General features: G+C 36.7%; 1 pseudogene; it reads right to left on the minus strand.

The window, feature by feature from the left end:
- Nucleotides 1–16,949: 16,949 nt before the first annotated feature.
- Nucleotides 16,950–17,417, minus strand: LOC141495110 (cofilin-2 pseudogene; annotated as a pseudogene).
- Nucleotides 17,418–26,992: the final 9,575 nt, after the last annotated feature.

Consider the following 26,992-nt stretch of genomic DNA (forward strand, 5'->3'; position numbering starts at 1 on the left):
GATCATTTTGGCATTAAAGAATTTACCAAATGCCTTCAACTGACATTAGGTGGGAAGCCAATTCTTAGATATATAGCTTGGGACATTCTTTTCCCCATTAAGAAATAGCAATCAGGAGAGAATTCTGGGAAGATGGTGGAGTAGAAAACTTTTGGTTCTCCAAATTTCCTCCACAAAAAAAAAAAAGACAGAACATCATCTCAGAGCAGCAGAAGTAAACACAGGATAAAGGAGGTTTTCTCTTTTCTCTGACAAATTGAGAAGACTCTAGGGAAGACCTTACCCCCTTACCCCCCAGAGTAGAGGTTCCACCAAAGTGAAGTGCAGACCAACTCTATGGAATCAGCAAGCCTTGGCAGCAGCTGGGCTTGGGAGGCAGCTTCAGTCTTAGAAACTTTCATCTCTTGGACTATGTTGGGTCTGGGGGCTGAGTGGGAGGAAATTGATGGACCTTCCCCTGTTGAGGGACGCCAAGTACAACCGAGCTTGCCTTGGGCTGGGCTGCTACTGCGGGGAAGGAGTAACTAGCACACCCCTGGTGAGTGCAGTAGCAGAGAGGGGTGGGGACTCTGCTGACTGTGAGCACTTGCAAGAAAGTCCCTGATTTCATTTTCAGGGCAGAGAGGACAGTTTTAGTTTGCAGTCACTGGAGGGACCACAGGGAGCAAGATCATTTGTGGGACAGCATGACCAGGTATTCTAAGCATGACTTAGGAGTGGAAAGGAGAGATCAAGGTTGAGTCATGGGTTAGATCTCAGAAAACAACAATAAGATGGAACAGAGGCTTGGGGCATTCCTCCCTGTACCTTTGGCCTAGAACTTGATCACATTTATAACTGCTAATAATAATAATAATAATAATAACAATAATACAAGAAAATAAATTAAAATGAACAAAGCAAAGAAGAAAGAACCCAACAGAGATAGAGAAGATCTGGGTTCCTAGTCAGAGGCAGATAATGGAATTATAAAAGCTACTCCTTTTTCAGTGAAAAACATCAAACCATCCCAAGCACAAGATTTCCTGGAAGACTTTAAAAAGGACCTTAAAAGTCAAATAAGAGAGTTTGAGGAAAAAAAATTAGAAAAAAAAATGAGTGATCCAAGAAAATCAAGATATTCGTGAAAAGTCAACCAACTTGAAATAGAGAATCAAAAACTTAAGGAAAAAAATAATTTCTTGAAAACTAGACTTAGGCAATAGGAAGATGATGTTCTAAGACAAAAAGAAATAATACAACAAAGTCAAAAGAATAAAAAAATAAAAGAGAAGCTGAAACATCTCATTGGAAAGATAACTGATCTAGAGAACAGATCAAGGAGAATTAACATAAGCATAGTTAGGGGGTGGCTAGGTGGCACAGTGGATAAAGCACTGGCCCTGGAGTGAGGAGTACCTGGGTTCAAATCCAGTCTCAGATATTTAATAATTACCTAGCCGTGTGGCCTTGGGCAAGCCACTTAACCCCATTTGCCTTGCAAAAAAGTATATATAAGAATAGTTAAACTATCTGAAAATTATGATAAAAAAGAATCTTGATACAATATTATAATACATTATTAAGGAATATTTCCCTGAAGTTCTAGAACAAGAAGGCAAAGCAGAAAAAGAAAAAATACACAGAAATAGGAAAAAAATCATCACCTGAAAGAGATCCCTAAAGGAAAACTTACAGGAATATTGTAGCCAACTTTCAAAGCTCCCAAGATAAGGACAAACTATTAGAAGCAACAAGAAAAAAAAACCAATTTAAATATTGTGGCGTTACAATAAGGATCACTCAAGACCTAGCAACTACTACACTGAAGGACCATAGGCTTTGGAATACTATGTTTCATAGAGCAAAAGAGCTAGGTTAGGACCAAGGGAAACTTGCCCAGCTAAGTTAAACATAATTCTGATTGGGGGAAAAAATTGACATTTAATGAACTGAAAGACTAATAAGTATTTGTGATTAAAAAAAACAGCAGAACTTAAGGGAAAATTTGATATATAACATTCAAGAGAAATATAAAATAAATATTATGGACCAATTATAAGGGTCAAAATAAGGTCAAATTGTGTATTCTTTATATATGAAAATATTGTTAGTTTTTTATGACTACCATTTTTATTTGATTAGTCTAAAAGAAAATTCAGCTTGGGCTAAGTGGAATAGGATGGGATGAATCTAATAAAAAATAAAACCATGTAGGGAGAGATAAAAAAAGAGCTATTATCTTATACAAATGAAGCAAAAAAAAGGAAAAAAGATACAGAAGAAGGTGGCGGGGGGAGGAGAAGTTGTGCTGAAACCCTTCTCTCATTAAAAATGGGTTAAAGAGGGAACAACATATTTATCTTGAAAGGTATAAAATTCTTCTAAATTCAGAAGAAACAAGAGGGTAAGGGAATAGGGTGGGGGGAGATAAGGGAGGTCTTTGTGGAGGGGCGGGTAGGTAAAGGAATAGGAGGGCAAGGTGCAGGTAGAAGTAAAGCAGAGAAGAAAAGAGGTATAAGAATAGGGTGAGGACAATGAGAAAAAATAGGAAGAAGGAAAATATATAATAAGTAATTATAACTTAGAGTGTGAATGGGATAAATTGACCTAAAGGGACAAAACTGATAGTAAATTAAAAATTTGAATTCAACAATATTTGCTTTCAAAAATGCTATTAAAATGAGAACTATATAAATTTTAAAAAGGTCAGGAGTAGAACTTATTAAATAAATAAAAGCAAACTAGTGATGATGATTTCAGACTAGTTAAAGCTAAATTAGATTTAATCAAAAGAGAAAAATAGAGTAGCTATATTGTCAGTCATACTATTCAAAATTGTTTTAGACCATTTAAAATAATTAGTATTAAAATACCTGAGAATATACCTGCTAAAACAGACACAGGAACTATATGAACATAAACATAAAATATTTTTTATACAAATAAAGTAAGATCTAAATTATTGAAGTGGTATTTATTCTTCATGGGTAGGTAAAACCAATATAATAAAAAAGATAATTTTACCTAACTAATCTATTTATGTAATTCCATCTCAAATTCCTAAAAAAATTCTTATTGAGTTAGAAAAAATAATAAAGTTTATTTGGAAGAGCAAAGGGTCAGAAACTTCAAAGGCAAAGAAAGAAGGAAAGGAAACAGATTCAGTAGTATCAGACCTTAAATCATATTATAAGGTGAGAGCATTGTTGAAGTATAATTCTTTAATGAAAAATTTTGATAATTTTAAATTGGGAAATCTATTTTATTCTTTGAACCTAGCTCTTCAAGGCTGGGGAACTGGACCACCTCTACCTGCTGTTTAGAGACCTAGGTTATGCTGACCAGAAAGCTGGTCAAATCCAAAGATTGATACAAGAAGTTTTCTCCCATTATACAGCTCAAGCAACCTATATATAGTATCTGAAAAGTGGCCTGTGCTGGTCAGTCAGTTATTGTTGCCATGCTCTTTGTTTCTTTACAGACACTCCTAGGGAGTGGAATACCTCTTTTTCTGAATTAGGGAATTTCACCTGTTTCCTCTCCTCTTCCCATTTTAGAAAGTCCCTAATCTTTCATTCAATTAGAAATCAGATGACCTAATATTGTGTTGTTTTCTTTTAATTATTTGGTGTTATTTGATTATTGTTTTTATGTATAAAAGTCTGTCTCTCCCTGGATTGGGAGTTCAGCCCTAATCTGAAGAAGGGGCTTGGCTCCATTTTGTTAGGCTATTGGCATACATTGCTAAATAAATCAATATGCTCAGAAGATCAAACCTTTGTTCCCTCAGTTATTTTTATCTTTTCACCTGCCATACATGTAATTTATTTCAATTCAATTGAAACACTTCCTAAAAGTAAAGCACTGTGCTGAGTAATAGAGAGATATAGGGGCAATATTTTTGCAAAAGTCTCAATATTCCAGACAGAACTACTTTAGAGAGATGTCCAATCAATCCTTCCATGCACACAGAATAATAGATTTAGAGCTAAAAAGGACCTTGGAGTTCATTTAATCAAACTCTTCCCATTTTACAGGAGAGAAAATTGAGGGGAGGGGTGGGGGTCAGAGAATTGAAGTGATTTGGTCAAGAAAATACACCTTCTACTTCCAGTGAACATACTTTCAGAAGGTCCTAATGATGACTGGAATTGATGACTGCTACACTTCTGCAAGAGGCTGTACTGCCACTCTGGGCAACTTAGCTAAAGCTACCTTTGATGCCATCTCTAAAACATGCATCAACCTAATCCCAGACCTGTGGAAGGAGACTATGTTCACAAAGTCTCCTATCAGGAATTCATGGATCATCTTGTGGAAGACTCAAACTCAAGTGTCAAGGACCCAGGCAGCTGCTGGGTCTAAAAACATAGATTTGTTTTTTATAAACAAGGAAAAAATTAAACTGTGGCTGCTTAAAAAAAATGCAGATAGTGAGAGACAAGTTGGAAGTTAAACTAGGCTTCTCACCCTCCAAATCCAGCTCTTTTCACTGCACCATATGCCTGCCTTCTTTCAGTTGATGCTTATTGAAATTGTAGTTTTCCCTAATATGAATAGGTGAAAACTGTTTAGCCATTAATTTGTGCCCTGACAAATCAATTGATAGTTGCCACAGAGCTGCCTGTACAATATTAATGTGTCAAATTGGAGTTCCCCAGCACAAGTGAAGTGGAGAAGATACAGCATGTCTGAATGGTAAAATGTTTGTTCTTCAATTTGATTTCTTTCCTGACCTCAGGTAATTCTCAGACCCCCCCATTAGAGGGGCCTGGAACCATGAAAAAGGAAAATTGAGAACACACTAATTTCTTTTTTTTTTCTTTTAATAAAATATATTATAAATATCTTATTTTAATATAAATATTTGCTTTCCAATTATATACAATAGTAATCTTATTTTTATTAAAAATTATTTTATTTTCCTAAGAGATAAAAACAAAATTTTTAGTATTCATTTTTTAAAATTCTGAGTCTCATTGACCCTGCAAAGCCAAGATAATTCCACAAAACTTCTGATATTAACTCCTCATAGCCTAGACCTTTTATATCTCAGGAAGCAAGGAAGCCCAAAGGCTTCTCCAATGACATTTAAAGGACTAACCTAGATTACCTAAAACAGGGACCTCTTATACAACAGCAAAGATGTATTTTTTTTTGCTACTATCCCCTTCTGCCTTAGGTATGTATGTGTCATATTCCTCCATCAGATTGCAAGTTCCTTGAATTCAGGGACAGTTTTACTTCTCTTATTATCTCCAACATGGAGAACAGTGCTCAGCACATAGAAGGAACATCATAAATGCTTACTGGTCACCAAATGTACTGAAAAGAGAGAATAAATCATAAAATTGTCTTTCCTTGTATCACAAAAATAAATTTTGAATCCCCAATTCTTTCTTCTTTTATCTTCTTGAGAAAGAAAACAACCTAACATATGTGTATGTTCATGCAAAACATTTCCTTATTAGCCATGTTGGAAAAAACAGACCAAAAAAAAAGCAAGAATAATTTTTAAAAGTTTAAAAAATATACTTCAAGTTGCATTCATATGCCATCAGTTCTTGCTCTGAAAGTGGATAGCATTTTTTCATCATAAATCATTGCTGAGAATAGCTAGCTCATTCATAGATGATCATCATACAGCATTGCTGCTTGTGTGTGTAATATTCTCCTGGTTCTGCTCATTTCATTTGACAACAGTTCATACAAATCTTTCCAGGTTTTCCTGAAATCATCCTGCTCATCATTTCTTAAAGCTCAATTGTATTTCATCACAATCATATACCACAACTTATTCGGCCATTCCCCAATTGATGGACATCCCCAAATCATCCATTCTTTGATACAATTTCCAATTCTTTTGATCACAAAAGGAGCTGCAATCAATATTTTGAATAAGTAGGTACTTTTCCCTTTCTTATATCTCTTTGGGATGCAGACTTAGTGGTGGAATTGCAGGGTCAAGGTTAGACCCCTTTGGCATAGTTCCAAATTGTTCTCCAGAATTATTGGATCAGTTCACAAATCCACCAACAGTGAATTAGTGTCCTCATTTTCTCCCATTCCCTCCAACATTTGTCATTTTCTTTTTCTGTCATATTAGATAATCTGATAAGGTAATATATCAGAGTAGTTTTGATTTATATTTCTCTAAGCAGTAGTGATTTAGAACATTTTTAATGACTGTTCATATCCTTTGATCATTTATCAATTGGGGAATGACTTGGATTCTTATAATTTTGATCCAGTCCTCTTTATTTTTAAGAAATGAGGCCTTGGGGCAGTTAGGTGGCGTAGTGGATAAAGCACCGGCCTTGGAGTCAGGAGTACCTGGGTTCAAATCCGGTCTCAGACACTTAATAATTACCTAGCTGTGTGACCTTGGGCAAGCCATTTAACCCCATTTGCCTTGCAAAAAACCTAAAAAAAAAAAAGAAAAAAGAAATGAGGCCTTTATCAGAAACATTTGTGGAAAAAAATGTTTTCCCAGTTTCCTGCTTCTCTTCTAATCTTGGTTAAATTGGTTTTATTTGTGCAAAAACTGTTACATTCAATGTTATCAAAATTATCTATTTAGTTCATGAAATGCTCACTTTCTCTTCTTTGATAATAAATTCTTCCCTTGTCACTGATCTGACAGATAAAATATTTCATGTCCCCTAACTTGCTTATGATATTAACCTTTATGTCTAAATCCTGTACCCATTTTAACCTTATCTCTTTGTACAGTGTGACTGTTGTTTCTGACGACCTGTTTTCTGCTTTACCCCAAAAATTTTTTCAAATAGTGACTTCTTTTTCTTAAAATTTTGGAAATTTGGAGTTCTCAAACTCTAGATTACTATGGTCATTTATAACTGTGTATAGTGTAGCTAATCTATGCACTGATCTACCATCCTATTTCATAGTCAGATTGTTTTAATAATTATCACTTTGTAATACAGTTTGAGATAGGGTACTTAACCTTCCTTCACATTTTTTTTCATTGATTCCTTTGATTTTTAAACTTTTGTTCTTCTAGGTAAATTTTGCCATTTTTTTCTAATTTCATAAAATAATTTTAGGTGATTTAAGTAATTAATTTAGGTAGAATTTTCATTTTATTGTATTGAGTATTAATTAATGCACAATTAATATTGCTCTAATTATTTAGATCTGACTTGACTTGCACGAAAAGTATTTTTAATTGGATATGCCTTGGCAAACATTTTATATTGTCTGCACTTATTTTAAGCAGAATCTCTCTATCTCTTGCTGCTGATCTTTATTGGTAATATAAAAAAGTGCTGATGTTTTATGTTGGTTTATTTTATATCCAGTTACTTTGCTGAAATTGTTAATTGCTTCAAATAGTTATTTAGTTGATTCTCTAGAGCTCTCTAAGTATACCATCCTATTTTTCACAAAGAATGAGTTTGTTTCCTCATTGCCTATTCTGATTCCTTCCATTTCCTTTTTCTTGTCTTATTTCTATGGCAAACATTTCTAGAATAGTAATGAATAATAGCAGTGATAACTAACATCATTGTTTTACATTTGATCCTATTGGAAAGATTTCTGGTGTATTCCCATTACACATACTTTTTGATGGTTTTAGATAAGCTTTATCATTTTAAGGATGACTCCATTTAGTCTTAGATTTTCAAGGATTTTTAATAGAAATGAGTGTTGTATTTTGTCAAAAACTTTTCCTATATCTATTGAAAAAAATCATATGATTTCTCTTTTTTGGTTGTCTCTGTGGTTTTTGATATGATATGTTATGCTTTTAGTTTTCCTAAAATTGAACCAGTCCTGCATTTCTGATATAAATCCTACCTAGTCATAGTCTATGATCTTTGTGATATATTGCTATAACTTCCTTGCTAGTATTCTATTTAAAATTTTTACATCAATATTCATTGGGGAAATTTGTCTATAGTTATTGTTCCCCTGTTCTTGCTCTTCCTGATTTAGGTATCATCATCATCATATTTATTTATTTATTTATTTGTCTATTTGTCTATTTATTTTTAGGTTTTTGCAAGGAAAATGGGGTTAAGTGGCTTGCCCAAGGCCACACAGATAGGTAGTTAATCATATGTATTTTTCAAAAGGGATATGGTAGGACTCTTTCCTTATTTTCCCAAATCATTTAAATTAGTATTGGAATTTTTTTGTTTGGTAGAAATCATTTGTGAATTCATATGGTCCTGATATTTTTTCATTAGAGAGATCATTTATGGTTTGTTCAATTTCTTTTTCTAAGATAGAGTTATCTGAACACTGCCTGTTCATATCCTATTTGGGGGGCGGGGTGCAAGGCAATGGATTTAAGTTACTTGCCCAAGGTCGCACAGTTAAGTAAGTATTAAGTGTCTGAAGCTTGATCTGAACTCCAGTCTCCCTGACTCCAGGGCCAATCCTCTATCCACTGCACCACCTGTCTCCTGTTCATATCCTTTAACTACTTATCAATTGGAAAATGACCTGTATTCTTTTAAATTTGACTCTGTTCTCTATATATTTTAGAAATGAATCCTTAATCAGAAACACTATCTCTAAAAATTGTTTCCCAACTTTCTACATTCCTTCTAATCTTGGTTGCATTGGTTTTATTTGTGTAAACTCTTTTTTTAATTTAATGTAATCAAAATTATCCATTTTTCCATTTTATAATGTTCTCTGTCTCTTGTTTGGTCATAAACTCCTCTCCTCTTCATAGATCAGATAGATAAACTATTCCTTGTTCTCCTAACTGATTTAAGGTGTTACCCTTTATGTCTCAACCTTGCACCCATTTTGACCTTATCTTGATTATAGGGTGTGAGATGTTGATCTTTGCTTAGTTTCTGCCATATTATTTTCCAGTTTTTCCTAGAAGTTTTTGTCAAATAGTAAGTTCTTATCCCAGAAGCTGGAGTGTTTCAGATGCTTGAACAATAGATTATTATAGTCATTTACTATTTTTTCTTTTGTACCTAATCTATTCCACTCATCCACTACTCTCTTTCTTAGCCAGTACCAAACAGTTTTGATGATTGCCACTTAGAAGACTTGTGATTGGGACTTCTGGCCAAGATGGCGGAGAGAAGACAGGCACAGTTCTAAAGTCTACTGATCTCTTCCCCATCTATCACATGAAACAAACCTCTTAAAAGAAATCTGAACCAGGAAACCCAGAAAGAAAAGCCAGGAGAGGAAAATCTACCTCAGGATTTGTCTCCCGCAGCAGCCTTGGCTGAGTACCGGCAGGTGAGTCTGAGCTCCCAGGGAAGATCAGCCAGACCAACAGCAGAATCAGAACCGGGAGTCTGAGGGCCCGAGAGCCGGACCTGCTGGATCAGCAGTGGGGCTGGACGAAGGGGGCTTGGGTCCGTGGGGAAACAGAGGCGCTGGTGTTGGTGCTGTCCCCCTGGAGCTTGGGGAAGGGGCGCGGGGAGAGGTCTGGTGCAGGAGAGCTGCGGACACCATCCCTGGGCTCCTCAGGTCTGAGAAACTCTGTGGGCATGCCTCCATTGCACTGAGGCCTCCTCCCAAACAAATGCAAATTACTTCTGCCTCAGGCCCAGGTGTGTGAGCAAAAGAACCAGCCTAGCTGAGGAATCATCTCAGGCCAGGGTAAAGCCCACCATTGATTGAAGGCAAAAGAATTCAATAGCTCCAATTCCCTCCCTCAAGCAAAGGGAGAAGGCCTCCCAACCAAGGTCACAGACACCCCAGAAAGGGCAACCAGCACCTCCTACTGGCCAGCCAGAGAAACCGCACTCAGTAAAGCCTTTAGCGATCCCAAGCATAGGTGAACCAGCCCCCCCCAACTCAAGGTCTTAGCATAATGAAGAAGGGTCAGCGGAAAGGTGGATCCATAGAAAAATTCCTGGAAGGGAAAGACCCCAACCCAGAGAGACCTGGAACATCTGAGGAGAATACAATCTGGTCTCCAGCACAGAAAGACTTCTTGAAGAAATAAGGAAGGAGTTTAAAAATCAACTGGAAAATTTGGGGGAGACAATTAAAATACCTTGCAACAAGAAAACAAAACCTTAGAAAGTACAATTGGACAAACACAAAAGGGGAATAAATCTCTCAGATCATCAATTGGACAATTACAAAATGAGAATAATTCTCTCAGATCCTCAAATGAGCAAATGCAAAGAGAAATTAATTCTCTCAAAACCTCAATTGGTCAAATGGAAAGTTCTTTCAAAAGTAGAATCGACCAATTGGAAAAGGTTAATGAAGACTTGTGATTGGGACGGCTAGGTGGTACAGTGGATAGAGCACCAGCCCTGGAGTCAGGAGTCCCTGAGTTCAAATCTACCCTCAGACACTTAATAATTACCTAGCTGTGTGGCCTTGGGCAAGTCACTTAACCCCATTTGCCTTGCCAAAAAAAGAAAACCCTAAAAAAAAAAGAATTGTAATGAAAAATATCATCCACATCCAGAGGAAAAAGTTACATAGTCGGAATGCAACCAAAGCATATTATTTAAAGCGTGTTTTATGTTTTTTATTTAGTTCTGATTTTTCTCTCACAACATGACTATTGTGGAAATATGTTAAACATGATTGTATGTGTATAACCCATATCAGATTACCCACTGTCATAGGGGGGTAAGAGGGAAGAGAGAAAAGTAAAAAAAAAAATTGAAACTCAAGCTTACAAAAAAGATGAAGGCTGAAAACTATCTTTGTAATTGAAAAAAATAAAATAACATTAAAAAAGATAGGGGTACAGGGCAGCTAGGTGGGCGTAGTGGATAAAGCACTGGCCCTGGAGTCAGGAGTACCTGGGTTCAAATTTGGTCTCAGACACTTAATAATTACCTAGCTGTGTGGCCTTGGGCAAGCCACTTAACCCCATTTGCCTTGCAAAAAAAAGAAAACCCTAAAAAAAAAAGAATTGTGATGAAAAATATCATCCACATCCAGAGGAAAAAGTTACATAGTTGGAATGCAACCAAAGCATATTATTTAAAGCGTGTTTTATGTTTTTTTATTTAGTTCTGATTTTTCTCTCACAACATGACTATTGTGGAAATATGTTAAACATGATTGTATGTATATAACCCATATCAGATTACCCACTGTCATAGGGGGGTAAGAGGGAAGAGAGAAAAGTAAAAAAAAAAATTGAAACTCAAGCTTACAAAAAAGATGAAGGCTGAAAACTATCTTTCTTTGTAATTGAAAAAAAATAAAATAAAATAACATTAAAAAAGATAGGGGTAGGGGGCGGCTAGGTGGGCGTAGTGGATAAAGCACTGGCCCTGGAGTCAGGAGTACCTGGGTTCAAATTTGGTCTCAGACACTTAATAATTACCTAGCTGTGTGGCCTTGGGCAAGCCACTTAACCCCATTTGCCTTGCAAAAAAACCTAAAAGAAAAAAAAGATAGGGGTTGGGGCAGCTGGGTGGCACTGTGGATAAAGCACAAGCCCTGGAGTCAGGAGGATCTGAGTTCAAATTCAGCCTCAGACATAATACTTACTTAGCTATATAGCCTTGGGCAAGTCACTTAACACCATTGCCTTGCCAATAAAGATAGGGTTATATAAGTACTCTATTTCTCTTAATCTAGGTAATATTTTTGTAAATATTCATTCATTCCACTTAGGTCACCAGATTTGTTTGCCTTATAATTGAACAAAGTAGCTCCAAATTATTGTTTTAATTTTATCTTCCTATGTAGCAAATTCACCCTTTTCATTTTGGACACTAATAATTTATTTTTCTTTTTTTTATCAAATTAATTAGCAGTTTAACTTTTCATACTATTTTCATAAAATTAGCTCCTAGATTTTTTTTTATTATTTCAATAGTTTTCTTACTTCAATTTTATTAATCTCTCCTTTGATTTTTATGATTTCTAATTTGGTGTTTAATTAGGAGTTTTTAACTTGTTCCTTTTCTAGTTTTTTTAGATGCATTCTCAGTGCATTAATCTGCTTTTTTTCTATCTTAGTGTTTTAAATGTTTAAATATATAAATTTTCCCCTTACTTAGTGTTACTTTGTCTGTAATTCATAAATTTTGGTATGTTGTTTTATTGTTGTCATTCTCTTTAATAAAATTATTGATTGCTTCTAGATTTGTTCTATGACTCATTCATTCTTTAGAATTAGATTATTTAATTTCCAATTAATTTTTAATCTATGGGGGCAGCTAGGTGATTCAGTGGATAGGCCCTGGAGTTAGGAGGACCTGAGGTCCAATCTGACTTCAGATACTTAATAATTACCTAGCTGTGTGACCTTGGGCAAGTCACTTAACCCTATTGACTTAAATAAAAAAATTTAATCTATGTTTCCACATACCTTTATTGAAAGTAATTTTTATTGCATTATGGTCTGAAAAGGATACATTTAATATTTCCATTTTTCTTATTTAGTTGTGAGGTTTTGATGCTCTAATGTATGGCCAATTTTTTGTGAAGGTGCCATGTACCAGTAAGAAAAAGATGTTCCAGGGGCAGCTAAGTGGCACAGTGGATAGAACAGTAGCCCTAAAGTCAGGAGAACCTGAGTTCAAATCCAACCTCAGACACTTAATAATTGCCTAGCTGTGTGACCTTGGGCAAGTCATTTAACCCCATTGCCTTAAATAAAAAATAGAAAAAAAGATAAAGATGTTCTCTTTTATATTCCCATTCAGTTTTCTCTAGTAGTCCAACATACCTAACTTTTCTATAATTCTATTTATATCTTTAACTTCTTTCTTATTTATGTTTAAATTTATCTACATCTGAGAAGGAAAGACTGAGTTGCCCACTAGTATTGTTTTTACTATCTATTTCCTCCTGTAATTCATTTGACTTTTTATTTAGGAATTTTGATGCTCTGCCATTTAATGTATGTATATTTAGTACTGATTTAACAAAATGCAGTTTCCCTGCTTTTGCCTTTTATTTAGATCTATTTTTGCTTTTGCTTTGTTTGAAATCATGATTTTATCCCTGCTTTTTTTTGCCTCATCTGAAATATAATAGATTCTGCTCCAATCCCTTATTTTTATTCTGTTTCCTCTCTGTGTCAAATGTGTCTCTTATTAACAGTATATTGTTAGATTCTGATATTTAATCCACTCTGCTATTTGTTTCCATTTTATGGATGAACTATCTCATTCATATTCAAGTTATGACTAGTAATTATGCATTTACTTTCTTTTTCCCTATTTCTTCTTCTCTCTTTTTAACCTGTTCCTCCTCAAAAGTTAATTTTTTGCTTATAACCACTACTTCCCTTAATCTGCTATGTCTTACTGCCCTATAAGATAAAATATATTTCAATACCTAGCTGAGTGTTTTATTCTCTGTTTGGGCCAATTCCAATGAGAGTAAAGTTAAAGCACTATCTACCATCCATCACCCCCCCCATCTTCTCCTTTATTGTAAAAGCTTTTCCTTTCTTCTCCCTTTTATATGAGATATTTTACCCTTCTTCCTCTCCCTTGCCCCTTCTTATAGGGTATGCCTCTCTTGCCCCATAATTTTATTGTTTTTAAATCATTCCATCATAATCATCTCATACCCTTGTCCTCTGTCTATGTATACTTCTTCTAACTATACTAACTTCTAACTGATGAAAAAAAAATCTTGAGTTACAATTATCATCTTCCTATTGGAATGTAAAGATTTTAGCTTTATTGATTTCCTAATGTTTTAACTTTATATTCTTCTCTTGAGTCTTGTTTTTCAAAGTCAAATTTTCTATGTAACTGTTCTTTTTGTTAAGAATACTTAAAAGTTTTTTTATTTCATTGAATATTCATTTTTCTGCTGGAGGAGATACTCAATTTTGCTGGATAGGTTATTCTTGGTTGTAAACCCAGTCTCTTTGCCTTCAAGGATATCAAATTCCAAATTCTTTAATCCTTTCATGTGGAAGGAGCTAAATGTTGTGTGAGCCTGATAGAGGTTCCATAGTATTTGAATTATTTCTGGTAATTTGCAGTATGTTCTCCTTGTTCTAAGAACTCTGAAAATTGATTTCATTATTTCTTAGAGTTTTCATTCTGGGATCTCTTTCAGGAGGAGATCAATGGATTCTTTCAATTTCTATTTTACTCTCTTGTTTTAGTCTATCTGGGCAGTTTTTCTTGATAATTTCTTAAAATATGCCATAATGTTGTTTTATTGCTTTTTTGTGTCTCAATGAAGTGATTTAACTTCCACTTTCTCACTTCTAATTTATAAGGAATTGTTTTGTACAATGAACTTTTGGACCTCTTTTTCTATTTTGGCAATTCTGCTTTTTAAAGCATTCTTCTCTTGAGTGGATTTTTATATCTTCTTTACCAAGCTGTTGACTTTCTTTTCATTACTTTCTTGCATCATTCTCATTTCTTTTCCCAGTTTTCTTCTACTTGTATTATTTGGTCTTTAAAACCCTTTCTGAGATCTTCCAGGAATTCTTGTTAGGTTTGTATCCAATTTACATTTTTCTTTGACATGATTGACTTTTTTCTAGGTTTATATTTTGATCTTCCCTTTCACAGATGCTCCTTGTTATAATCAGGTTCTTTTTTTGTTTGTTTGCTCATTTTCCCAGTCTATTTCTTTACTTTAAGCTTTATTTTAAAGTTGGGCTCTACTTCCATGGTGGAGAGGGCACTGTCTCAAAGTTCAGTGCTTTCTTGCCATTGTTTTCAAAGGTGAGGAAGAGAGAGAGAAAGAGAGAAAGAGAGTGACAGAGAGGAAACAGTTGGTGAATGTTTTCTTCCTATACCTAAAAGGAACATGCCCAGGATGAAGGGTCAATAAAGGGCAGACAAGGATTCTGTGGTTGTTGAAAGATGGACTAGGACTGGAGTCACCTACAAAAAGAAATTTTTTTCAAAAACTTTCTGACTCCTCATTAACATGAAAAGTTCATGGCCCCAGGGCATTGGAAAGTTATACAATGCTTTCTTATAAACCTGGCATGTGGACCAAGGTATCTACCTAACATGGTCAGATGTCTTGTAAGTAGCTGTTGCTTACCAGTCTTCAAAAATAAAAAAAGGTGTTGGTTTGATTTATGCTATCTCCAAGAGGAATTTGTTGGTATTTGTTTTGTCTTTGTCCTGGTTCTGATCTTCACATAAAGAAGAGTATATCCCAATAAACAAGATCTTCACTAATCAGTTAATCAGTCAATAAAAATTTCTTAAGCATTAACTATACACCAGACACTGTTGCTAAGCACTAAAAATACAAAAAAAAAGGTAAAAGATAGTCAGATAGTCCTTACTCTCAAGGATCTAATAGTGTACTGGGGGACACAATATGAAAACATCTATGTACAAGTAAGCAATATATCACATAAATTGGGAATGGTCAACAAAGGGAAGGCACTAGAATTCATTAAAGATGAGGAAACTTTCTGTAGAAAGTTGAATTTTACCTGAGACTTGAAGTGAGCCAGGTAAGGTAGGAGGCAAAGAGGAGGAGAGTATTCTAAGCATAGGGGGAAACCAGTGAAAATGCAAGGAGTCAGAAGACCAATTTGTCTTGTTTGAGAAACAGAAAAGAAGATAATGACCTTGGATTGCAGAGGATTTAGGGAGAGAGGGTAAGATACAAGAAGACTGAAAATATCTAAGAGTGTTCTTGGACAGGTAGATGATAAGGTTACACAGAGGAAGTAGATGAAGGGGCAGCAGGTATTCAGTAACATGCTGGCCCTAGAGTCAGGAAGACCTTAGTTCAAATCTAGCACAAGACACTTACTAGCTGTTGAACACAGGGCTAGTCACTTACCACAGCCTTAGTTTCCTCCCTTGTAAAATGAAGATAATAATAGCACTTATCTCCCATGTTGTAAAATCAATGAGATAATATTTAGTTTTTTAAAAGCACTAAGCATAGTTCCTGGAACATAGTAGCAGCAATACAAATTCATGTTTCCTTGTCCCCTTTTCAGTGAGATAAGAAAAAGATCACTTAATTTGTAGTCCATTCTAGTCAAGGATGTTTTATTAATAACCCTTTAACTCTGGGTAAATAGTTAACCTCTCTGAAATTCAGTTTCCTCGATTACAAAATGGAAATAATAATATTTGTACTCCTACCTCAAGTTTGTAAAAATAATTCCTAAATATTAACTTTTGCCAGACATAATTGCATTGTTATTTTGCTTAAATGTTTTATTTGATTTTAAGGGAAAGCTTACTTGGTTGGGCAATAGGATTTAAAGGAGAAGATATTCATAAATTGCTGTGATATAAAAAAATATGGTTTTTAATAAAACTGTCTTCTTAAAAAAAATGAGTGCTTAGATGAACAAATGAATGTATGTAAACTATTAATATTGCCAAGTGATCAGTCCCATGAGTAAGAAGATTTGAATTTAAAATGGTTTTTGTTGATTTTATTATTAATGTAATTTACTATGCTGGTTATTTTTCTAATGTTAAATTATTTTTGTATTCCTGGTATAAAATGAACATATTATAAAGAATATTTTAATGTTACTTTTATTAAATTATTTAAAATTTCATCACTATCATTAATGATTTTGGCCATTTATTCTTTTTATCTGACTTATCCTTCCCTGATTTGAATATCAGAACCATGTTAGCTGAAAAAAAATTAGGTACAGTGCCACATTTCTTATTTTTGCAACTACTAATAGAGCTGTGGATGACTACACTCGTTTTTCAAAGCATCTGGTCCTGGTGGGGTTTTCCCTTCATAGTGATTTATTTACAAAGTGATGTCTACTTCTGACATTGAATAGTTTAGATTTTGTATTTCTTGGTTCTATCAATTTGAATATGTTATGCTTTTGTAGGTCTTCAATGATTTCATTTAAATTTTTACTTTTGATAGCATATTAAAAGTGTATGAAACTATCAGGATGAAAAAGTCAAATGGCAATCACTAATAAGCTGCTAAAATCTCTTTATGTTTTCTGGGAAGATATGATGGGGGTAAAAATCTAATAATATTCCAACTAATGGAATTGTAGAAATAGAAACTATTCTGGACAGCACTTCACTGTCTTTTTATAAAGGATTTCCTTCAAGTGAATCAAGTGACATTTCAACCCATTGTCTCTCCAAATGGTGAACAATCCCTAGTATTACACAAGTCATTTACTTGTCACTTCTGTTTAATACCTGTAAGGGTTTTTTTTTTAATGGCATCTTTAGAACTAGCATATATCATCTTGCTTTTTAAAGGTGCACAATCAGGAGCCCAGAATATCAATACTAGGACTTCTTTCTTAGACTCTAGTTTCATTGATGACATCATGCAAAGCATACTGGCAAATTAACCAGAGATGCCTAGGGGTCCTCTACAGTATTACCAATGTTGCCCACCAAGATCTGCTTTGCTTCATTAACAATTATTTGTTTCTTGTCATCACTTAAACAGAAGAGAACTGTTTCCTTTCTTTCATCTCCTCTTGTGCAGAAAATTTTTCTTAATTTCATGTCATTAAAAACTTTGATTACTTCATCATTTACAGTTAGTTATTCCAGATATCATGTTCCTGGGATGATAAAGGCTTTGGTGGATCTTCACTCAGTGACACTGGGAGAAGCGGGGGGGAGAGAAGAAGAAAAGAAGGAGGAGCAGAGGGAAGAGGAATAATGGAAGCAGGGGCAGGAGGAAAAGAGAAGCCTGTTGAATTTTTAAAAATATTTTCTCATTAATAAAATACATTCAGGGACAGCTAGGTGGCACAATGGATAAAGCACCAGCCCTGGAGTCAGGAGTACTTGGGTTCAAATCCGGTCTCAGACACTTAATAATTACCTAGCTGTATGGCCTTGGGCAAGCCACTTAACTCCATTTGCCTTGCAAAAACCTAAAAAGAAAATACGTTCAGTTTTACTGGTTACATAATTTTGGGAATGTAAACTAATTTCTCCTTGCTTTTTGCTTGATCACATCCCAATTTTAAATACTGTAGCTTCTATGTAGGTGTTTTTATTGTATGTGATTTTTTTCCCTAGGGACTTACAAGTTCTATCACTGAAATTTCAGAACTTGAAAATAATGTTTCTAGGTAAAATAAAGTTAGAATCTTTCTCAGGTGGATATTGTTTTTTCTTAACTTGAACCAAAATTAGACTTGTAACTTCTACACATTAAAGCTCACCCTGCCCTCTAGCATAATGGAATTTCTCTTCTATTTGATAGCCGTGTGTGTGTGTGTGTGTGTGTGTGTTTTAGTCAGGTTAATGACTTGCACAAGGTCACACAGCTAGGTAATTATTAAGTATTTGAGATAGGATTTGAACTCAGGTCCTCCTGACTCCAGGGTCTGCACCATCTAGCTGCCCCTGATAACCCTTTTTATATTCGAAGATAGTTATCCTATCTCCTCTTTTCCCATCTATATACATTGTTCCCTCAACTATTCCATATAAATGCATATATGTATGAATATATTGATATATTCACATGATATCCAGATCCCCTCACCCATCTTGAAGGTCCTTCTCTGAATTCACTCTGGTCTGATAATATCTCTCCTAGCATGTGGCTTCCAGAATTGATTATAATATGCCAAATTATGGCTAAGATTTATATAGTTTTAAGGTTTTTCAAAGTGCATCAACACGTGCTATGCTAGTTGACTCTCACAACAATCCTGAAGGTAAATGTTAATATCTCATTTTACAAATGGGAAAACTGAGATTGAGAGAGGCTAAGTGACTTCCAGGGTTATACAGCTAGTGTCTGAACAGGATTTGAACTCAGATTGAGAATTCACAAGTCCAGTGTTATATCCTTCTGATCATGTTGTTCACTAAGATTTTGGGCAGCTAGGTGGGGCAGTAGATAGAGTACCACACTGGCCCTGGAGTCAGGAGGATCTGAGTTCAAATCTGACATCAGAAACTTAATAATTACCTAGCTGTGTGACCTTAGGCAAGTCACTTAAACCCCACTGCCTTACCAAAAAAAAAAAAAGATTTTAGTGTATAGTTGTTTCAGATACTTCATGACCCATTTTGGGGGTTTCTTGGCATAGATATTAGGGTGGTTTGCCATTTCCTTCTCCAGCTGATTTTACACATGAGTAAACTGAGGCAAAGAGAGTTAAGTGACTTGCCCAGAATCATATAGTTTGTAAGTGTCTGAATTCAGATTTGAACTCAGGAAAATGAATCATGACATCATGTCCAGCACTTTTTCCAGCTAACTGCTCCTGACTAAAACAGAATATAAATATTTATGCCTCAACTTATCTCTGTCTCTATATCTATCCTCTTAATTTTCCTTCAAGACTCCAAAAAAAAATTTCTTTTTCTCATATCTTTAAAAACATGCTTGCAGACATTGGTCCCTTTGCAATTCATTTCAAAAGACATTCCATCTCCCTATTCTGTGGGTGTTCTGTGGATATTCTGTGGAACTGGATGCCCACCTTGTCTAGAATGCTCTGTATTGTCCTATCTACCTCCTGGCTTCCCTAGATTCCTTTGAGTCTCTGAAAATCCTACCTTCTACAAGAAACATTTCCATATCCCACCTAATACTAGTCAGATCATTATCAATCTATCCTATATAGAACTTATTTGTACATAGTGATTTGTATATTGTCTCCTTCATTAGATTGTGAGCTCTTTCAGGGCAGGGACTATTTTTGCATTCCCTAGTATCTGACACATTGCTTAGTACAGTGACTATCACATAAAACTTGTAATTTGTGTGGTGACTTAACACTGCTACCTCACTGATATTTTTAGAACATCCTGAGAAGAGATCATCCAGTATTTGTTTGCACAACTCCCTTTCAGAGAATAATTAGTTGAGTGATTTGTCTTTCAGCACAAAATTGTGTTGAGGAAGGAATGGGAGAAGAAATTAGAAAGGTAAGTTGAGAGGATGGGGGAAGCTGGGCAGAGTCCTTGAAAATCAGACTGAAGAGTTTGTATTTTATTTCATAATTAGGAAAACCACAGAAGATATTTGAGCATGGGAGTAATATGAGGGAAGTGATAAAAGAAGATGACTATACAAAGGTGAAGAGGACGTTACAGAGAACATTTTCATTTTTGGGGGATGATTCAAGTTGGTACTTCCTGAGTGAATCAGAAGCACAATTTTACAAGTCTCCAGATTCCTGGGAATATTATGCCTCCAGGAAGGGTGCAAGGGGAGGAGAGAGGAAGAAGTTTGGGTAAATATTTTATGGACTATCAAGCTTTGGATTATTGATTTATTTGTACTGTGAGACTGGTTATGAAAGAAGGACATCTCTTTGTCAGCTTGAATTTTAAGCTTTTCTATGGTTGTTTTTTGCCCCAGTCATTCTATTTCCTCACATTCAGAAAAAATCACTAGTCATGACTCAGCTGAAAATGTGTGATAATAATTTGATTTTACAACTATATTATAGTAGAAAGTGCTGAAATAGAATCAAAAGACTTGGATGTGAATTCTGATTCTCTTATTTAGGTGTTGTGCCCTTAGTCAAGTTACTTCCCCTGTAAGAACCCAAGTTTCCTCATTCTTAAAATTCAGAAATTGGTCAAGATTTCTAGGGTCTCAAAATCCTATGACTTTATGTAAGTTTTATACTTATAAAGCATTTTACATTATCTAATTTGTTAATGCAGACTCATACATATTAAATTGATTTACTGACATTTTCTTTATAACTATATATAAACAGATGGGATATACATTGTTATATTTGTAAAAGGACCTGAAAAAAAAACCCTATCAGTCACCCCACAGCCCCAGCTGTACATGTCATTTTCCTCAGAATAACATAAGCTACTTTTCATTTTTGTCTTTATAACCTTGGCACAAAACCTAGCACCTGGTGGTTGTGATTCTTTGTTATGGTAGAGGAAATTAATTGATTTAATGAGGAAGGGAACAAGCATTAATGAAAGACCAGTATTATGCTCTTCACAAATATTATCTTTTTTGATTCTCAAAATAACCCTGAGAGATAAGTACTATTGTTTTTCTCATTTTACAGTTTTAATCTTTCACTGCAAAGATTTAAAAACAAACAACCCAAAAAAAAGTCCTACCACTACCAGGAAAAAACATTCCTTTTCTTATTCCGTCAGAGGAATGAAGCCTTTTATCTCTCTGGGGCCAAATTTTCTAGAATAAAGAATAGAGGGCTTCCAGCCAGCAAGAGTTTGAGGATTAGTCTCTTCTTTGGATTCCTTTCCCTAATCTGGGAGGTCAGAAACCTCAGCTTGCTTAATGGTAAACATTCCATATATCTCCCAAATTGTTATCTCTGAAGGCAATAAGCCAAGCAATAATTATTAGCTCAGTAATCATGGAACATCTCTGTGATTAAGTTCTCTAATTTTCAAACCTTAAATCTCTAATGTGCTTTCTGTGAGTGGGTAAGGAAAAGATTGGGGAATGAGTTAGACCCTGAAGGCAAGGCTACGGTCTTTAAAGTCAACCTAAGGTAATTCTGAATCTCTTCATATGCTCATGCAGTCCAAAAAGATTTGCTTTATACTCCTTTTACAGCAGAGGAAACTGAGCCTCAGAAAGATAAAGTGAACTGGTTCAAAGTTAATAAATAAGCAGGCAGCTCCTCTTCCCTTACCCTTTCCTTCTTCCCTGATCTTTCTTCTCCCTTCCTTTCCCCATTTCCTCCACCTCCCTCTCTCTTCCTCCTTTCCCCTTCTCTCTCTCTTCTTCTTTCTTTTCTTTTCCTCTTTCTCCTTCCCACCCCCTCCATCTTTCTTTCTTCTCTCTTCCATCTCTCCCCTCTTCTTTCCTTTCCCTCTTCCATCTCTCCATTCCTTACTCCTCTCTCCCCACTTCTTCAATCTCTCTTTCTCCTTTTCCTTCCTCCCCTCCCTCTCTTTCTCTTTTCCTCTTTCCCCTTCTTCCCACTCTCTCTCTATTTTTCCCTTTTCTCCCACCCCCACCCCACCCCTCCTTTTTTCATTTCTCTTTTCCATCTCTCAATCTCCCTTTCCCCCTTCCTTTCCTCTTCTCCTTCCTCCCCCACGTGACCCTAGTGTAGTTCACAGGGGAGGGGGCTCAGCCCTGGGCAGCGGGAAGGGGACCTGAGGAGAGAGAGAAGGAGATCACGCACCATGGAGTTGGTTGTCAAGTGCTTTGAGCAGAAACTACTTCTGCTGGAGCAGGTGTTTGGGGCTCTGACTTTCGGATTTTGGACATCTTCCCAAAGAAGCCCGCAAACCAGTTTCTTTGACTCACTAACCTAGACTGGTATCTAAAGACCACATGGACCATTCAGCAGTTGTGTCTTATTGAATACACAGATTTTTTTTAATGTGACTGAATTTGTGGGATAAGAATGGAAATTCGTTGTTCAGTCGTTTCTCACTGGACTCTTCATGACTCCTGAGGTTTTCCTCACAGAGATAATGGAATAGTTTGCAATTTCTTTTTATAGTCCATTTTACAGATGAGGGTATACAGAGGACCGGCCAAGAATGACCATACTGTGCAATATAACCTCAGCTTTCTCCCTTCCCCTTCTACCATTCTTTTAGGATTGTCAATGTTTTCTAATATGGAAATACTTCCAAACAAATATACAACCAATTCATATCATTCCTATTCTTCCCTCTCACCTTTAAGATTATGGGTTGAGAGTTTTCCTTCTCCTTTTCCTCCCCTAGTATTATATTTTTGAATCAGTGCAGTTCTGATTAGTTCCCTAAAAAATGAGGTCCCCAAAATAAATAATGACTTCTAAAAAGAAATTGAAGAACTCATAGCATAGTGGACAAAATTATATGGAGGTAATGATTGATGAAGTTACATAGTGGTTGGAGATAGCAAAAGGAGATTGAATATAATCAGGTTTCAGTTACAAATGATATAACTGAGTTCCGGGCATTTTAAGGTATATTTTTTAGTACTGATACAGACTTTCCTAACAGCAAATGGTGCTGGTAAAGAAAGCAAGCAAACAATGCCAATGGCATCTTGAGAAATCCTTTGTGACTATGATGACTGCTAGAGGTAGAAGATTCTCCTCATGGTCCAGGTGTTTTCCCAGATAATGATAAAAGGCAAGAAACCTTTTGGTGGGACATAAAAAGATGATAGGTATTTTGCACCTTCATGAAAAGTTCTACAGGCTTCTCCCAGAATCCTATGGGTAGTTTAAGCTAAACATTCATGACTTCTTTCCTGCCCTATTAGTTACCAAGAATATGCCAAAAGAGATTTAGAAGGAAATAAGTTTTCCAGGAGCTTCAAATCTTTTGGAGGTTTATGAAGTACTAAACAGTGATCTGAGTCACTCCAAGAATTCTTGTCGAATGATCATCTATCCATGTAAGTGGATATATCAAATATGTTGAGACCAGATGTCCTCATGAAGCAGTTTATAGATCCCTCCTTTATAGATCAGGGGTTTTTTTTGAAGGTGGCACACTTATTACTACATAGATAATTGATGGTGCTAAACTGCAGCCCACATTTGCTCAGTTTCTTGATGTGCTGGTTCTTTATATTAATCTTCTTGGAGCATGTAACTCTAAAATTAATAAGGGTAGTGCAAGCTCACTCTATTATAAGTTGAGTCAGATGGATATGAGCCCAGGTCAGAAAACAGGAATGACCTTTGAATTTCTCTGACCCAGATTCCCCAGCAAGCCTTCATTTCCGAAATCAAGAGGTAGTCTGGAACAGATGAAAAACAGATCTGTTTTGAATTAATTCATGGACCTCTGCAAATTCAATGTCCAGGAATTCACCCAGAACCAGTTTCTGCTTATGACTAACAAATTCAAGGGTGTCAGGGTGATGTTGCAAGAACATAGATATCCCCCTGATGTATAAGGGAATCTGTACCAATACTGAAGGCATTCCCATAATTTCAGTAGCATATCACAAATTTATGCTATTGTTTGGGCTTTCTGGCTTTTCTTCCTGGAGGATCTCCATGGAACACACAGTGAGTCTCCATTAACTGTTTTTCCATCTCAGATTTGTCCTAAGATTGCCATTCAGAGCAGCTTGACACTTAAGAGTATTTTGGGGGGGAGGCGGAACCAAGATGGCAACAAGAATGGATCATATCTTAGGCACTCTCTCATAAAACTCATAAGCTAAGGACTCTAACTAAATTTTCCAGAGACAGAACCCATAGAGGGACCCAGTGAGACAGTTCTCCTGCTCAAGGTAACCTGGAAAAGAGCAGCAAGGCTCTGCTCCCTGGGGTTGGAGGGGTGGCCCACCAGAGGGGTGGCCCTCCAGAGCGAAAGAACTTCAGACTCCCCGAGACAGCCCCAGGGTGCTGGGAGATGCCGCCGTGGCTCACAGCAGCGGGGGAGTTTCCTGAGCTACACCCTGGGGAGCACCAGACACAAATTGGGGGAACAGCAGGGGACCTCTACCAGAACAGGGGGCCTCTGTCAGAGCAAGCACATGAAGCCCAGCCCTCAGGGCACACAGAGAGCAGCTTAGCCAGCACAGCCTAGATCCTGGAACAGAAGCAGGCAGAGCCGGTAAGCAGGAGCCACCAGGGCATGAGCCCACTGAACCTAGGGAGGGGAGGAAGAGAGACTGCAGAGCTCTGTCCCTGGAACAGGACTCTGGGGCTCTGACCACATTCATATCTTGATCGCAGTCTAGGCCCCCCAAATAGAACAGCAGCCCTCCCCACCTCAGCCCCGTGGCAGAGGGGGGCACATATGGTCATTCACAGACCAGGAGGAAGGACAGAGCCTCACACACTGAGGCCCTTCTGGGAGTGTCCCAAAAGCTCAGGAAGCACCTCCAAAACAGGCTTAGGCTGGGAAAATGAGCAGAGAAAAAAGAGGAACACCATTGAGAAATACATTATCTATGATCCCAAGAAGGATCAAAATACTCAGTCTGAAGATGAGGAAGCACAAGCGCCTGCATCTAAAGACTCCAAGAAAAACAGAAATTGGGCTCAGGCTATGACAGAGCTCAAAAAAGACTTTGAAAATCAAATGAGGGAGTTAGAAGAAAAACTGGGGAAAGAAATGAGAGAGATGCAGGAAAAACATGCAAATGAAGTCAGCAGCCTAGTCAAGGAAATCCAAAAAAATGCTGAAGAAAATAGCATGCTAAAAACCAGCTTAGGTCAAATGGATAAAACAGTTCAAAAAGTTATGGAGGAGAGGAATGCTTTAAAAAGCAAAATTGGCCAGATGGAAAAAGAGATAAGAAAACTCTCTGAGGAGAACAAATCCTTCAGACAAAGAATGGAATTCAGGGAGATTGATGAATTTACCAGAAATCAGGAATCAATACTTCAAAACCAAAAAAATGAAAAATTAGAAGAAAATGTAAAATGTCTCATTGAAAAAACAACTGATATGGAAAACAGACTTAGGAAAGATAATTTAAAAATTATTGGAATGCCTGAAAGTCATGATCAGGAAAAGAGCCTTGACATCATTTTCAAAGAATTACTACAGGAAAATTGCCCTGATATTCTAGAAGCAGAGGGCAAAATAGAAATGGAGAGAATCCACTGATCCCCCCAAGAAAGAGATCCCAAAAAACCAGCCCCTAGGAATATTATATCCAAATTCCAGAATTCCCAAGTCAAATAGAAAATATTACAGGCAGCCAGAAGGACACAGTTCAAATATCGTGGAGCTGCAGTCAGGATCACACAGAACTTAGCAGCAACTACATTGGAAGCTCATAGGGCTTGGAATATAATATAACCGGAAGGCAAAAGAGCTTAGAATGCAGCCAAGAATGAACTACCCAGCGAGGCTGAATGTACTCTTCCAGGGGAAAATGATGGACTTTCAATGAACCAGGGGAATTTCAAATGTTCCTGTTGGAATGGCCAGAGCTGAACAGAAGGTTTGATCTTCAGATACAGGACTCAGGTGAAGCATGGAGATTGGAGGAGAGGGGGAAAATATGAAGGACTTAATGATGATGAGCTGCATGTATTCCTGCATAGAAAAATGACACTGATAATACTCATATGAACCTTCTCAGTTAATAGAGCAGGTAGAGGCAACTTTTATAGTTGAAGCACAGTAGAAAGCTGAATTTGAAGATAAAATATGGTGTAAAAATGGAGTCAATAGAAAAAAGGGAAATGTAATGAGAAAAAGAATAAGGAGAGGGGGAATAGGCCAAGATATTTCATATAATAAGATTTTTCTTCATTACAATGAGCTATTGCAATGATATGGAAGACAAGGGGGAATGAGGGAATCTTTGCTGTCATCAGAGGTGGCTAGGAGAGGAAACAGCATATTTACTCAAAGGGATATAGGCATCTGGAGTAAGAATGGGGGACAGGGGGAAGGTGGGGGATGTGAGTGATGGAGGAGAGGATGGACCATGGGAGGAGAGTGGTCAGATATAACACATTTTCTTTTTTACTTCTTTCAAGGGGCTGGGATTGGAAGGCCTGTCTGGGACCATAGGGCCAGGTGGATGCTGGGCCTAAGGGGTGGTATGGGGGCTCAGGGCCTCTTGGCCCCAGAGCCAGGGATCTGTCTGCTGCACCACTCAGATACCCTACAGCAGAGTCAGAGTGAAAGGAGAGTGAAAATATAGTGCATGGTAATGGAGAAATACGAAAGGAAGGAGTTGCAATCAGCAATGGCAACGGTAGAAAAATATGGAAGTAACTTTTGCAATGGACTTATCATAAAGAATGTGATCCACCCGCAACAGAGTTGTTGGTGTTGGAACAAAGACTCAAGCACATTTTTTATTATTATTATTGGGGGGGGGGTATGCAAGGCAAATGGGGTGGGGTGGCCTGCCTGGGGCCGCATAGTAGGGTGATCGTCTGAGGCCACATTTGGACCTGGGTGCTCCTGGCTCAAGGGCCAATGCTCTGTCTGTGACCCAGCCATCCCTACTATTATTACTATTTTATTTTATTTTGAGTCTTTTTTTCTTTTTTTTTTTTTTTGGTTTTTGCAGGGCAGTGGGGTTCGGGTGGCTTGCATGCCACACGGCTGGATGATTGTTGGGGGTACGGGGCCAGATGTGGGCTCGGGTCCTCCTGGCTCCAGGGCTGGTGCTCCATCCATTGTGCCACCTGGCCATACCTACAATTATTACTATTTTTTTTATTTTAATTTTTTTCTCTCCTCTTTACTTTATC

The sequence above is a fragment of the Macrotis lagotis genome, chromosome 8, assembly GCF_037893015.1.
Source record: "Macrotis lagotis isolate mMagLag1 chromosome 8, bilby.v1.9.chrom.fasta, whole genome shotgun sequence".
In the NCBI taxonomy this organism is placed as follows: Eukaryota; Metazoa; Chordata; class Mammalia; order Peramelemorphia; family Peramelidae; genus Macrotis; species Macrotis lagotis.